The 12107-nt window shown below is 36.3% G+C and overlaps 1 pseudogene; it reads right to left on the bottom strand.

Annotated features, from left to right (window-relative positions):
• Positions 1-7844: 7844 nt before the first annotated feature.
• LOC145089142 (heat shock cognate 70 kDa protein-like) lies at positions 7845-11517 on the bottom strand (annotated as a pseudogene).
• Positions 11518-12107: the final 590 nt, after the last annotated feature.

The raw sequence follows: 12107 nt of genomic DNA on the forward strand, positions 1-12107 counted from the left end.
TCCATACTGCTAAGCTGAAACTTAGAAAAATCATTACTTCCTCATACGAAGTCAGATTTAGACGTTCTTTTTATGTATGTTTACGGTTTAATGAGATCTAAGACTTTCATTTAGATACCTAAGGCCAAAAGGTATTTTATTGAAATTTCTCTTTTAAGCTTAATAGTGTTTTACTGGTTTTGACGCAGATCTTTGATTGGTCATAACTTCTTCGTTATAACTCGGATTTGAGTGTTCTTTATATTTCTGAAAACCTTGACACAATATCTATCATTTTATGCAACCCAATTGAGACTTTTGAAAATTTCATTTTTGACAGTATATTTATTATATCAGAAATAGATTACCATACTTGACTTTGGGTCATTATATTGACTTGAAATATTGGGTTGTCACATGACCTATCCTTTTTCTTCACAAATAAGATCGGTATTCCTCACAATGAACTACTCGGTTGAATGAATCCCTTGTTTGACAACTCCTGCAGCTGTGTAGACCACTCCTGCATCTCTAGAGGTGCTAACCAATAAGTTACTTTAGTTATTAGAGCCGTACCAAGAACCATGTCAACCCGAAACTCCACCTGCTTCTTCGGAGGCACTCCAAGAAAATCCTCCGGGAACACATTTGGGTATTCCCAAACAATTGGTACATCATCCACGGTAACCTTATCCTTTTCTTGGGTGTCCATCACATACGCCACAAACCCGAAATATCCCTATTGAAGATAATGTCTGGCCCTCGTTGTCGAACAGAGAGTGGGCCCATGATGAGCACCCTCACTGTGGATCACCAACTCTCCCCCACTTGGGGTTCGAACTGTTGGATTAATGTCTAAGTCCATAACTATAATTGGTAAGACTTGACCCGACTCGGCATGGTCCATTTGGGTTGCATGGCATCATGCATTTGGATAGACTAAAATGAGAGAAATAACACTTAAGGTTTATTAATATATTATAAGTTCTAATATATTAATAAGATTATTTAATTAGTATTGATCAAGAATTAATTTGGAATTAATTAAGTGATCAAAAGGAGACTAATTAAATATATGGGTTGATTGTGTAAATCATTCATTCTTATATATGTGGGCTTGTGATACAAGATTCCTTATGTTATACTAAGTCCATGCGGTGACCCATGGATACTCCATGGAGGTTAAAATCCATGGAGCATAAGGAATGGGTAAAGTTATAAGTTACATGGTGTAACCCTAATAGCCACCATATAAAAGAATCCCATGGCTCAAGAAATCGAACACTATGTGTGAATATGAGGGCTAGACGATTTCAAGGAGTGGTACATTTCTCTCAAGTCATTTCCATGTGCATTTGGTGTTGTGTGAACCATTTTAGGTGTCACACTTGGGGCACTAGGCACTCAAGCTTCATGGAGACAAGTTACAACAACAAGGTATGTATTCTAACTTGTTTTATTACCCAAGTATCATAGATTGTATGCTAGATAGGGTAATACCTTGGAATATTCATATTTGCATATATATTAGAGAAAACATAGATCCAAGGTATTTAGAATTGCATGTACAATTAAGAGTGTTAGAATGCTCAAAACCCAACACGAACATGCACTAATTGAATCCCACAACCAATCATCGCCCCATTGGGTATCCACCAATCCATCCCCACAATGACCTCGCTCTCACGCAGGGGAATAGGATCAAATCAATTGCATACTGATCTCTGAATAACTCCAAAGTGCAACCTCGGTGAACCCTCGACACTCGCATCGGACGATCATCATCAATCTTGACCTCTGAAGGATAATCCAACTACCCTGGAGTATCGTCAAACCTCTTTCTAAGCACAAGAGATACAAAGGATCGGGTAGCTACCGAATCAAATAAAACCAATGCGGGAATATCGTTCACAAGGAATGACCTTAAACAGTAACATAGACATATAAGCATGATATATAACATAAATAAAAAGGTAAGGAGAAGATACATATTAGTGACCACATTGGGTGCAACATGAGTCTCCTCGACTATCAGCTGAAATACCCTGCTCCGAACAACTGGCACCTCCGCCTTGCCCTGGCAGCCATCAGTGATCCTCACAGTTTTCGTTCACAAGGAACGACCTTAAACAGTAACATAGACATATAAGCATGATATATAACATAAATTAAAAGGTAAGGAGAAGATACATATTAGTGACCACATTGGGTGCAACACGAGCCTCCTCGACTATCAGCTGAAATACCCTGCTTCGAACAACTGGCACCTCCGCCTTGCCCTGGCGGCCATCAGTGATCCTCACAGTTGTCAGAGCAGGTGTTGCAATTGGTCCCACCGCTACTAAACTCGGGTAGTTAGCCTTCTTATGGCCCTTCTGGTTGCAATGAAAGCAAATCATATCAGATACCTGGGTGGTGGTACTGGAAATACAATCCCTTATGAGGTGCCTTGTCTTGCCATACTTGTTGTAGTTCGAACCACCTGCCCTGCAGACTCCATCATGCGCCTTGTCGCACTTGCCATAGCGGCCCCGTCCCTGCTATCCCCTCGATCTAGAATCAAAATCCTTGGGTTTCTTATCCAAAACCCTAGTCGTCTTGTCAGGCTCTTCCCTCCTCTTCCCTATATGCTCCAAATCAATTTCCCACTCTCGGTCACTAGCTATCATGTCATCCAATGTCGGATAGGCGAAAAAACTAATAAACTCCCTAATGTCTAATCTTAGCATGTCATGGTACCGAGTTTTCTTCATTTCCTTATCTGTAGCTACTGGGATACGAATAAAGCTCTCTCTCTCTTTATATATATATCTCTCTCTCTCTCTCTCTCTCTCTCTCTCTCTCTCTCAACTTGGCAGTGATCTCTATCATGGTCTCAGTTTTTTGTTGCATATCCAATAAATCCCTCTCCAGCTATTGCACCTCAACAACTGGTCTAAACTCCGCTTGGAACCTGGTCACAAAGTATGACAAGGTCCTGGCCTCAATGATTGGGGATCCCAGAGCATAACCAACCTCCCCCACCAATACCGAGCTTTCTCCCTCAAACAGCATGCAACGAACCTCACCTTTGACCCCTCGGGTCACAATCTAGTCATCTAGGCACACTCAATATCTGCTATCCATCTTCTGGTTGTAATAGGGTCCTTCTCCCCAAAGAATTTTGGCGCCCCACATCCCCTGAAATCCTTGAAGGAGAGAGTGCAAGATCTATGCTAACTAGCGGCCAGATCAGCACTAAATATTCGAAGGTGATCCTCCATCAACTCGATGATACCTCTAGTAATATCAGACGCGATGAAATTGCATAAACCCTCAATAATCGATTTGATGCCCGAGCTTGAACCAGATCCAAATCCTGACCCTCATGCCCCACTGTGTGTCACCACCGTCTTGAAACATAACACATAAACAATCAGTATACACACGAAGAGGTTCACACCCTCGAAGTTTCTTTAATTCATCATGACCTTCCTTGTCTTGGGTATAGATCTTGTGCTTCTAGTAGTACGAGCCCAATACTCCCTTCCACACCTATCTATACCCTCCCCAAGGATTGTCTCGAATCCTCCAAGTCACTTCCTTTCTATTTAGTACTCCTCTCCTACAATAAAGTGCTCTATGCGCTAAGATATATCCCAAGAACTCCTTAGGGCTCCTTTCATCATCACTCTATGTTATCAGCTTTAGAAGGAACTCCCACTCATACTATCTAACTACCATACGATCACAATTACAGACTATCAGTACTAGATAACTCTTCAAGTGAAAGGTATCACACTACAACGGTTGGACACAGACAAGAGCTGTACAACAGAGTTAAAACCTAACCCTCTAAAATTATCTAATCTCAACAATATGTAACCAAGAGCATCCATCCACTAGTTAGCTCATATTATTGAGAATTCCTAAAAGCACAAAGCATGCAACATTCAAGTATTAAGAAATTCGAATCAGAACATAACTTAAACAGTCCATCATATCTGATAATTGATCTAATACTTGCATGCAAATCTATAAGCACATATAATAGGCACATAAAGGCATATCTCATAGCATTCGATCATGCAATCCTGAGTAGATCCTTAGCCCTAATCTAGCATGCGATTCTCATATCATGGCTTAAAACATATATGATGTATGTGTATTTTGGGACGACTTACTTAAGCTCGGCTGATTGCAGGCATCACACCTGTTACTTTTAGTAGAAATTCCTTAATAAAATGTTTCTTTTTATGAAAAATATACCAAATCCTCATTTTGAGTTCAGACACACCAGAGAGTATGCCTGAAACCCTGAAACCAAGGCTCTAATACCAACTTGTAACATCCCCAAATTTTAGATACAAAATTTGTGTTTAAATCATTCTCAAACATTCAATAATCATGTGAAATCAACCAAAAATTTATCATAGAAAAATGTCATCAGAGTACAAATCCCAAAATCACATAATACATAAAACATGGGCGGATCCGAAGCGATCATGTCGGGCCCTTCCTTTTCGTGCTGGAAGTACCTGAAACATAAACTGAAAACTGTAAGCTCAAAGCTTAGTGAGCTCCCCAAAAACCCCATATCGTACATTATAGTGAAAACATAATTGTGAAACATCATGTTTCCTGCCATTTCTGAGCCATGGACTGAAGTTCGATTTTGTAAGTTTTGGGCCTTAAGGAGGCAAAGTATAGTCCTTATGGAAGTATGTAATGATAGTTAAGAGATTTTTCCTTTGAGTTGTGTTTTAGGCAGAAGGGTAGAAAAGGAAAAGTCATAGGTCAGGTTCTTTCATAAAATATGGATTTTTATTTGAGAAGTATTTAGCCCAAGATATTTAGATAATATAGTACAGCTCTTCAACACCTTTTCGTGGATATAAAGAACGTCGGAAACAGAGTTGGAAAGAAGAAGTTACGACCATTTAAAGTTGTATTTTAGATGATTTTTGTATTAAAATATGAGAGCATATACATGAATGAAAATAGACAAAACTTCAAAAATGGTCCCTGTGGTTTTCGAAAATATCAAGTTTAGTCCCTAAGTTCAAAAAACCTCACATATGGTCCCTGTGGTCTCAAAACTTTTAACATTTGGTCCTTTTCGCTAACTCCGTTAGCTTTTGGCCGTTAAGTGAAGGGCAATTCTGTCATTTCACTTCCACAGGGACCACTTATGAAGTTTTACCTTATTTTTAAAAAAAAAAAAAAGAAAATATATATAATTATATAATATTAAAGGGTCCCACCCCTTTCTCTCTCTCTCTCTCATATACACACTGTCTTCTCTCTCTCTCTCTCTCTCTCTCTCTCTCTCTCTTTCTCTCCAGATCTTGTATGGAAGGATGAGTGAACAATGTTTGACTGAAAAAGTCAAAATTGGATTAAGACCTTTCTTAATTGCTCCATACACCATCTATACTTCTTCCACCCTCCTTCTCACATCTGGTTCCGGTTCTTCTGCCAATGGAAACCATCGATTACCACTTGCACCAAATAATAATCGTACATGAAATCATTGGTCAAAACCATATATGAAATCAAGCTATCAAACCTGAAATCAAAGCTTAAAACCATACCAAAATAATACATGGAATCAAAGCTTGGAACCGAACTTTATAATCATAATCGTAACCGAAAACAATACACATCCAAACCACAGAAGATGAAACTCGCTTGACACTTTGATGAATATCCTCTCTCTTATCTTAATCTCATGAGCTATTCAGCAACAAAGACGAAAGATTTTGGCATGTGAAGTCGGTGGGATTATTTGCCCTAAATACGAGAATACTCGTGTCCTGGTTCGTGGAATCTCATATTGCCGATTTTGACGCAATTGAGAATACCTTGTTTATTTGACTCGAATAGAAAAGAGAAAGAGGGATTAGGGTACGGTGAGATGTAGTGGAAGTTATCGATTTCCACCATCTTCTTCACTAGCCAATTTCGTTGGTGGCCTTCCAGGAGTAACCTGCATCTTCCCCTGTTCCTTCCTATGGCTAATGTCATCGTTCAACAATCACTGAAGGAGAAATTCGAGTAGGGTAATTGAACGAGGGGGATGATTAATCGTCGGGATCTAAAGGCGATTTAAAGAGGCCGGGATGGGAGATTGCTGCTAGTAGGAGTGATGAGTGACGAGATGAACCTTTGTGATAGCTTTTGGAATCTTGATCTGGAGAGAGAGAGAGAGAGAGAGAGAGAGAGAGAGAGAGAGAGAGAGAGAGAGAGAGAGAGAGAGACGGTGTGTGTGTGTGTGAGAGAGAGAGAGAGAAAGAGAGAGGGTGGGACCCTTTAATATTGAATAATTATATATATATATATAGATATTAAATAAGGTAAAACTTCATAAATGGTCCCTGTGGAAGTGAAATGACAGAATTGCCCTTCACTTAACGGCCAAAAGCTAACTGAGTTAGCGAAAAGGACCAAATGTTAAAAGTTTTGAAACCACAGGGACCATCTGTGAGGTTTTTTGAACTTAGGGACTAAACTTGATATTTTCGAAAACCACAGGGACCATTTTTGAAGTTTTGTCATGAAAATATTAGACATTAAAAATTACAATTTTTTCCCTTTTTGTACCAAAAAGATAAAAAAAGAATCAAGATTTTAACTTTTTTAATAAGAATATCATGTAAATATTTACTAATTAATGGGGGTTCCTAGGGTTCTTAATCTTTTGTGGTTCTCATTTGAACTACTCCCTATATATATATATATATATATATATATATATATATATATATATATATATATATATATATATAGTCAAGATCAAATAAGAAGGAAATTTTTTGTAGGAAGGTAAGAAGTTTTTTTTCTACATATTTTTTTCGCGAACAAACAAAATGAATCATTAGATGATTCATTTGTAAGATGATCCACACGAAAAAATTCTTAAAAAAACATCTCGATGATTCATTTATACACTGATTTTATTGTTATTCACTAAAATTGTCACAAAAGTGAATTTTTTCTTAATTTATTTAAAAATGAATCATAAAGATGTTTTTTTGGGAATTTTTTCTTGTGAATCATCTTACAAATGAATCATCTAGTGATTCATTTCTTTTGTTCGTCAAAAAAATATGTAGAAAAAAGACTTCTTACATTCCCACCAAAAAAAAATTTCTTACCGGATATATATATATATATATATATATGTGTGTGTGTGTGTGTATGTGTGTGTGTTTTTACTGTTTGTTTATTTTTCACTTAACAACTAAAAATATGTTGTAATATAGTAAGTAGTATATTAACACTTTATATATACTTCCTAAATTGTAGTATATTTCCTTTTGGTGAATTTACTTGTTTCTCAGCTCTCATTTACAAAGTATTTTTCAAATTAGTGAAGCAACAAGTCGATGATGATATGCATGATATTTTGTCATTTTTTAAATAAATTTTAAGGTTAATGTCATTGTAGCCCAACAAACTAATGTTTTTTTTTTGTTTTAAAAGGTCCATGATCTTATTTTTTAACATGTTAAAAGGTATTTTTTTTATAGTTTTACAAGTCAAAAGGATGACATGGCATGTATATGATATTAATGTGATTTGGGGGTAGTAACTTAATTGTAAAGTCAAACCACAAAGACTAATGCTTTATGATTCTGTCTCACCATATATAATCACCAAACACTATTGTTTATCTTCAACCTTGACGTCGATTGTCAGCTTCTTTGTTTTTGCGATCATTGTTGGACACCCGATAGTCGTTTTTCCAATGTTTCGTCTCTAGTGACACCATTCAAGCATGAATAGATCTTGGAGGACAATGCTCTGGTATTGTAAATATCCTTTGAAACCTTAGATTCTTGGATTTTGGTTTTGGCTTTCGTCGATGGATTTTTATTTAGATTTTAGTTCATCTTCTTCTTTCCTAAATTGTAGGCATAGAGGAAACGAATGACGAAAAGCCCAATACCAGCTAAATCTCCGGCGACAATGGTCGGAGCTCCTGTTGTGGTTGATGATGACAAAGACAGGTCCATTTTTTCGGGAATAACTGTGATTGTTGTTGTGGTGGAGACTCTAGAGTCTCCGGTAATTTCCTGGAGAATGCATTATCCAATAGATTAAGCAACTTAAGACTTCGCAACCCAACTATCAACTCCAGGAGATCGTCGACGATGAAAATCAAAGGTGGTAAACTACATTTAATGAATTAATAAAGAGATCAAGAGAACGAAGATGCTAAATCATTCCAAAATCCTGAGGAATGGAACTAAGAAAATGAAAATTGGGAAGAACCAAAATGACGTCCAAGAAAGACTCAGGTGTACCCGACCAAGAAAAATCTTCATAGGTGACACCTTGCCATGCACATAGATTTGGATCATCATAGTTCCAGTTATCAAGAACTGAAATTAGGTAGAGAGAACAAAGAAAACAAGGATTATGTCTGTAGTGATTGAAGAAATTAACAGAGCAAATGAGGAGGAAAAGAAGAAATTGAGTGTGGAAGCCATTAAAGTGGTGTTCTTTGTAGCTTGACTTTACAATCCGCAGAGCTAATTTTTCAAACCCCAAATCATAATGGTTTCATATACATATACATGACGTCATCTTTATTTTACCGGTGAAACCGGAAAAAAAAGAGATTAATATTGTTTTTTATAGGTCAACATAGACTTTATGCCTCTAGAATGCCAAAAAATAACATTAAAGACCTTTTAAACAAAAAGAGAATAGTTCGTTAGACTTCAATGACATTTTTCCTAGTTTTTAATCTAAGACTACTTATTTTTCCAAACAAATAATTCCATTTATTTTTATGAAGATGCAATTGCACACAAAATCACATACAAACACATTCACACAATGCACGTAAACACAACACATATAGTATAATGCTATAATACGAACAAATGAAAGTTTGATGCTACAAAAGAAAGAAAAATTGATCTATTGTTTTTTCATCCATATTTCAAGTAACTATTGGTTACCTCAGACCATGTGATGTTTCATCAATTCTATAACAATCGTATTATCCATTATTTTCTTATGAACTTTTGTTTCATTCTATTTTGGTCTTATATGATACAGGTGACACCTGAGCATCAATATACCTTGTGAGACACATGAGAATAACAGTTTACGTTGTTAATATATTTATGACAATGAACATTATTGGAATGAATTTGAGATGTAATTAAACAATAGCTTTGACCTTTTTTGTAATATGGTATTTTGTGCTGAACTTGATGTCACTTGATTGTGTTTTAATCAATTACTATTTTTTTATATGATTGTCTTTTAATCTATTACAATTTTTTTATTCATTCATATGTAATATAATTGGGTATATTTGTCATTGTATATTGCTAATATGGGAACAAATGAAAGAAAGATGCTATAGAAGAAAGTAAATCAATATAGTGTTTTTATATTTGTTAACTTGTCCACTGGACGGGTATAACATTAGCTACAACCCGTTTTACACATCTATTCTTTGATTCGTTTGGGCGAATAGACAACAACAAAAAATACCAAAAATATAAACACATCTAAATGTACAATTCCACAAGAATTGGACTGAACATGATATCCATGCAAGTCTCGATTCTTAAAAATCAACTAAATATTTTTGTCTATTCAATTTCATGTTTGTTCCTCCAACATGCACGCACAACTTTGACTCGTCTGCTTTGAGCGAAAAATAAATTATTTCCTAGAAATTGAAAACAAATAGCATCTAAAACAAAGATAAATTATTAAGGTAGGTATTACATTAGCAGAAGCAATAGCAAAAATGTTCACAAACCAACGTAGAAGCTAGTGTTTAAAAGTCTGAAATCAGCTCAAAAACTAAGCAAAAATAAAACGGTCCATATCGCTAAACCTTTTTTCAGCATACTCTAATACTTAGACAAAGTTCCACTTATCAATTCTTATACTTTGTGTATTACCCGTGGATTTCACTTCAGCAGAGACATGGAGAATGCCATTGGCATCTATGTTAAAGCAAACCTTTACCTCTTGTGACCCTGCAGGAGCTGGAGGAATGCCACGAAGCACAAACGAGCCAAGGAAGATGTTTTCTTTGGCCTTTTTGCTCTCACCCTGATATATAGCGATTTTCATATTTTCTTGATTGTCGAATAATGTTCTATACATGCCCTCCTTGATGGTGGGTATGGGTGTGTTCTTTGGGATCACAACACTCATAACATTATCTAAGTTAATCGAGATGCCAAGGGAGAGAGGCGTCACATCTTGTAATATCAATCCACGCACACTTTCATTTCCATTACCACCTAAGTTTGCAGCCAAAACCGCTGCCCCATAAGCAATAGCTTCATCCGCGTTAATGCTCTTGCATAGTGGCTTTGAGTCAAAGAACTCCATCAACATTTGTTGTACTTTGGGAATCCGTGTAGACCCACCAACAATAACTACATCATCAACATCTTTCTTATGCACATTCCCATCTTTCAAACAATTCTCCACATGCTTGATGCACATCTTGAAGAAAGCAGCATTTAGCTCCTCGAATTTTGCCCTGGTGAATTTCATACAAAAATCAATTCCCTCGTGCAAGGAATCAATTTAAATTGATGTTAGGGTGGTTGACGACAGATCCCTCTTCGCTTTTTCACATGCAACTTTCAACTTCACCATTGCTCTTGCATTCTTACTCATGTCCTTCTTTTCTTTCTTCATGAATAGCTGGACACAATAATTCACCATTAGGTTGTCAAAATCTTCGCCACCTAAATGAGTGTCGCCACCCACAGCTTTAACACTAATGTTTCCACCCTTGCTGATATTAAGAAGAGACACGTCAAATGTTCCTCCACCCAAATCAAATACCAAAACATTCTTTTCTTGACGATTCTTGTCAGCACTCTTATCTATTCCATACGCAATTGCTGCTGCTGTGGGCTCACTAATCAAACGCATGACATTGAGGCCCGCGAGTGTAGCAGCGTCCTTAGTTGCTTGTCGTTGTTTGTCATTAAAATATGCAGGAACAGTAATCACTGCATCTCTACATGTTGTTCCAATGTATGCTTCAGCAGACTCTTTCAGTCTTTTTAGAATCATGGACGATATTTCTTCAGGTGAAAGCTTCTTGTTTTCAGCCTCGTTTTCAAACACAAACATTGGCTTATCATCAGACCCTTCAACTACCTTAAACGGCCATGATCTAATGTCATTCTGCACCCTAGTTTCACTGAATTGGCTTCCCATTAAGCGTTTAACATCTGGAAATTGGTGAAAGAAATGGCATAAAGTTCATCGGTTTATAGATTAGATAGTAAAACAAGGGAATGGCTAGGGTTTTTGGTTGAACCGTTGAACGAACTTACCAAAAACTGTGTTTTTAGGATTTCTGCTGATTTGATTTTTGGCTGCCTCACCTACTAAGAATTCTGTCTCGTTCCAAGCTACGCATGATGGAGTAATCTTGTTACCTTGTTCATTTGGAATGATCTCAACTCGATTATGCTTATCAAACCAGATAGCAACACAGGAGTAGGTTGTTCCAAGATCAATTCCAATTGCATTTCTTTCAGCCTTTGTGGGCATCTTCAAAGACATGTAGTTGTAACAAAGGATGTGATGAATGTATGGATTGCGGGACAGAAATAACCATCAAAGTTTTAAAAACTAAACATGGAAATGAATTCTTTTTAACTTTTGAAAATGTGAAGTAAGGAGAAATCCGAGGGATCCAGTTAGACGAATATTCATTTTCTAATTCAAAAGATTTGCACAATATTTGAATTCTAATGTACATGTAAATAGGATAAAGTTTGTTATTGATATGTCCGTTATAGTACGTATATTCATTTCAGGGATTTTGTTTCATTGAAATTAAGTTTTTTATTATGGATACTCTAATCATGTCAAAGAGTTATGGATCGCTTGTTTTTTATAAAAATAAAAAAATAAATAATAGAAAATTGTTTGTATAAAAATGGTTTCCTGTCACTATTACGCCAACAAACTAGATCCGATTTGGTCACTAATATATTTTTTAGATATTCAAAATCCTTAAAATTAGAAATGATTTTAAAGAGCATTGAGACAGAGTTTGGTAAGAGAAATGAAATTACATAAAATGTAAAGAAAGAGAATTAAACCAAAGAAAAAAAATTGTTTTCATTGTTTGGTAC

The sequence above is a fragment of the Lactuca serriola genome, chromosome 2 (genome assembly GCF_051521515.1).
Source record: "Lactuca serriola cultivar US96UC23 chromosome 2, Lser_US96UC23_V15, whole genome shotgun sequence".
Lineage (NCBI taxonomy): Eukaryota > Viridiplantae > Streptophyta > Magnoliopsida > Asterales > Asteraceae > Lactuca > Lactuca serriola.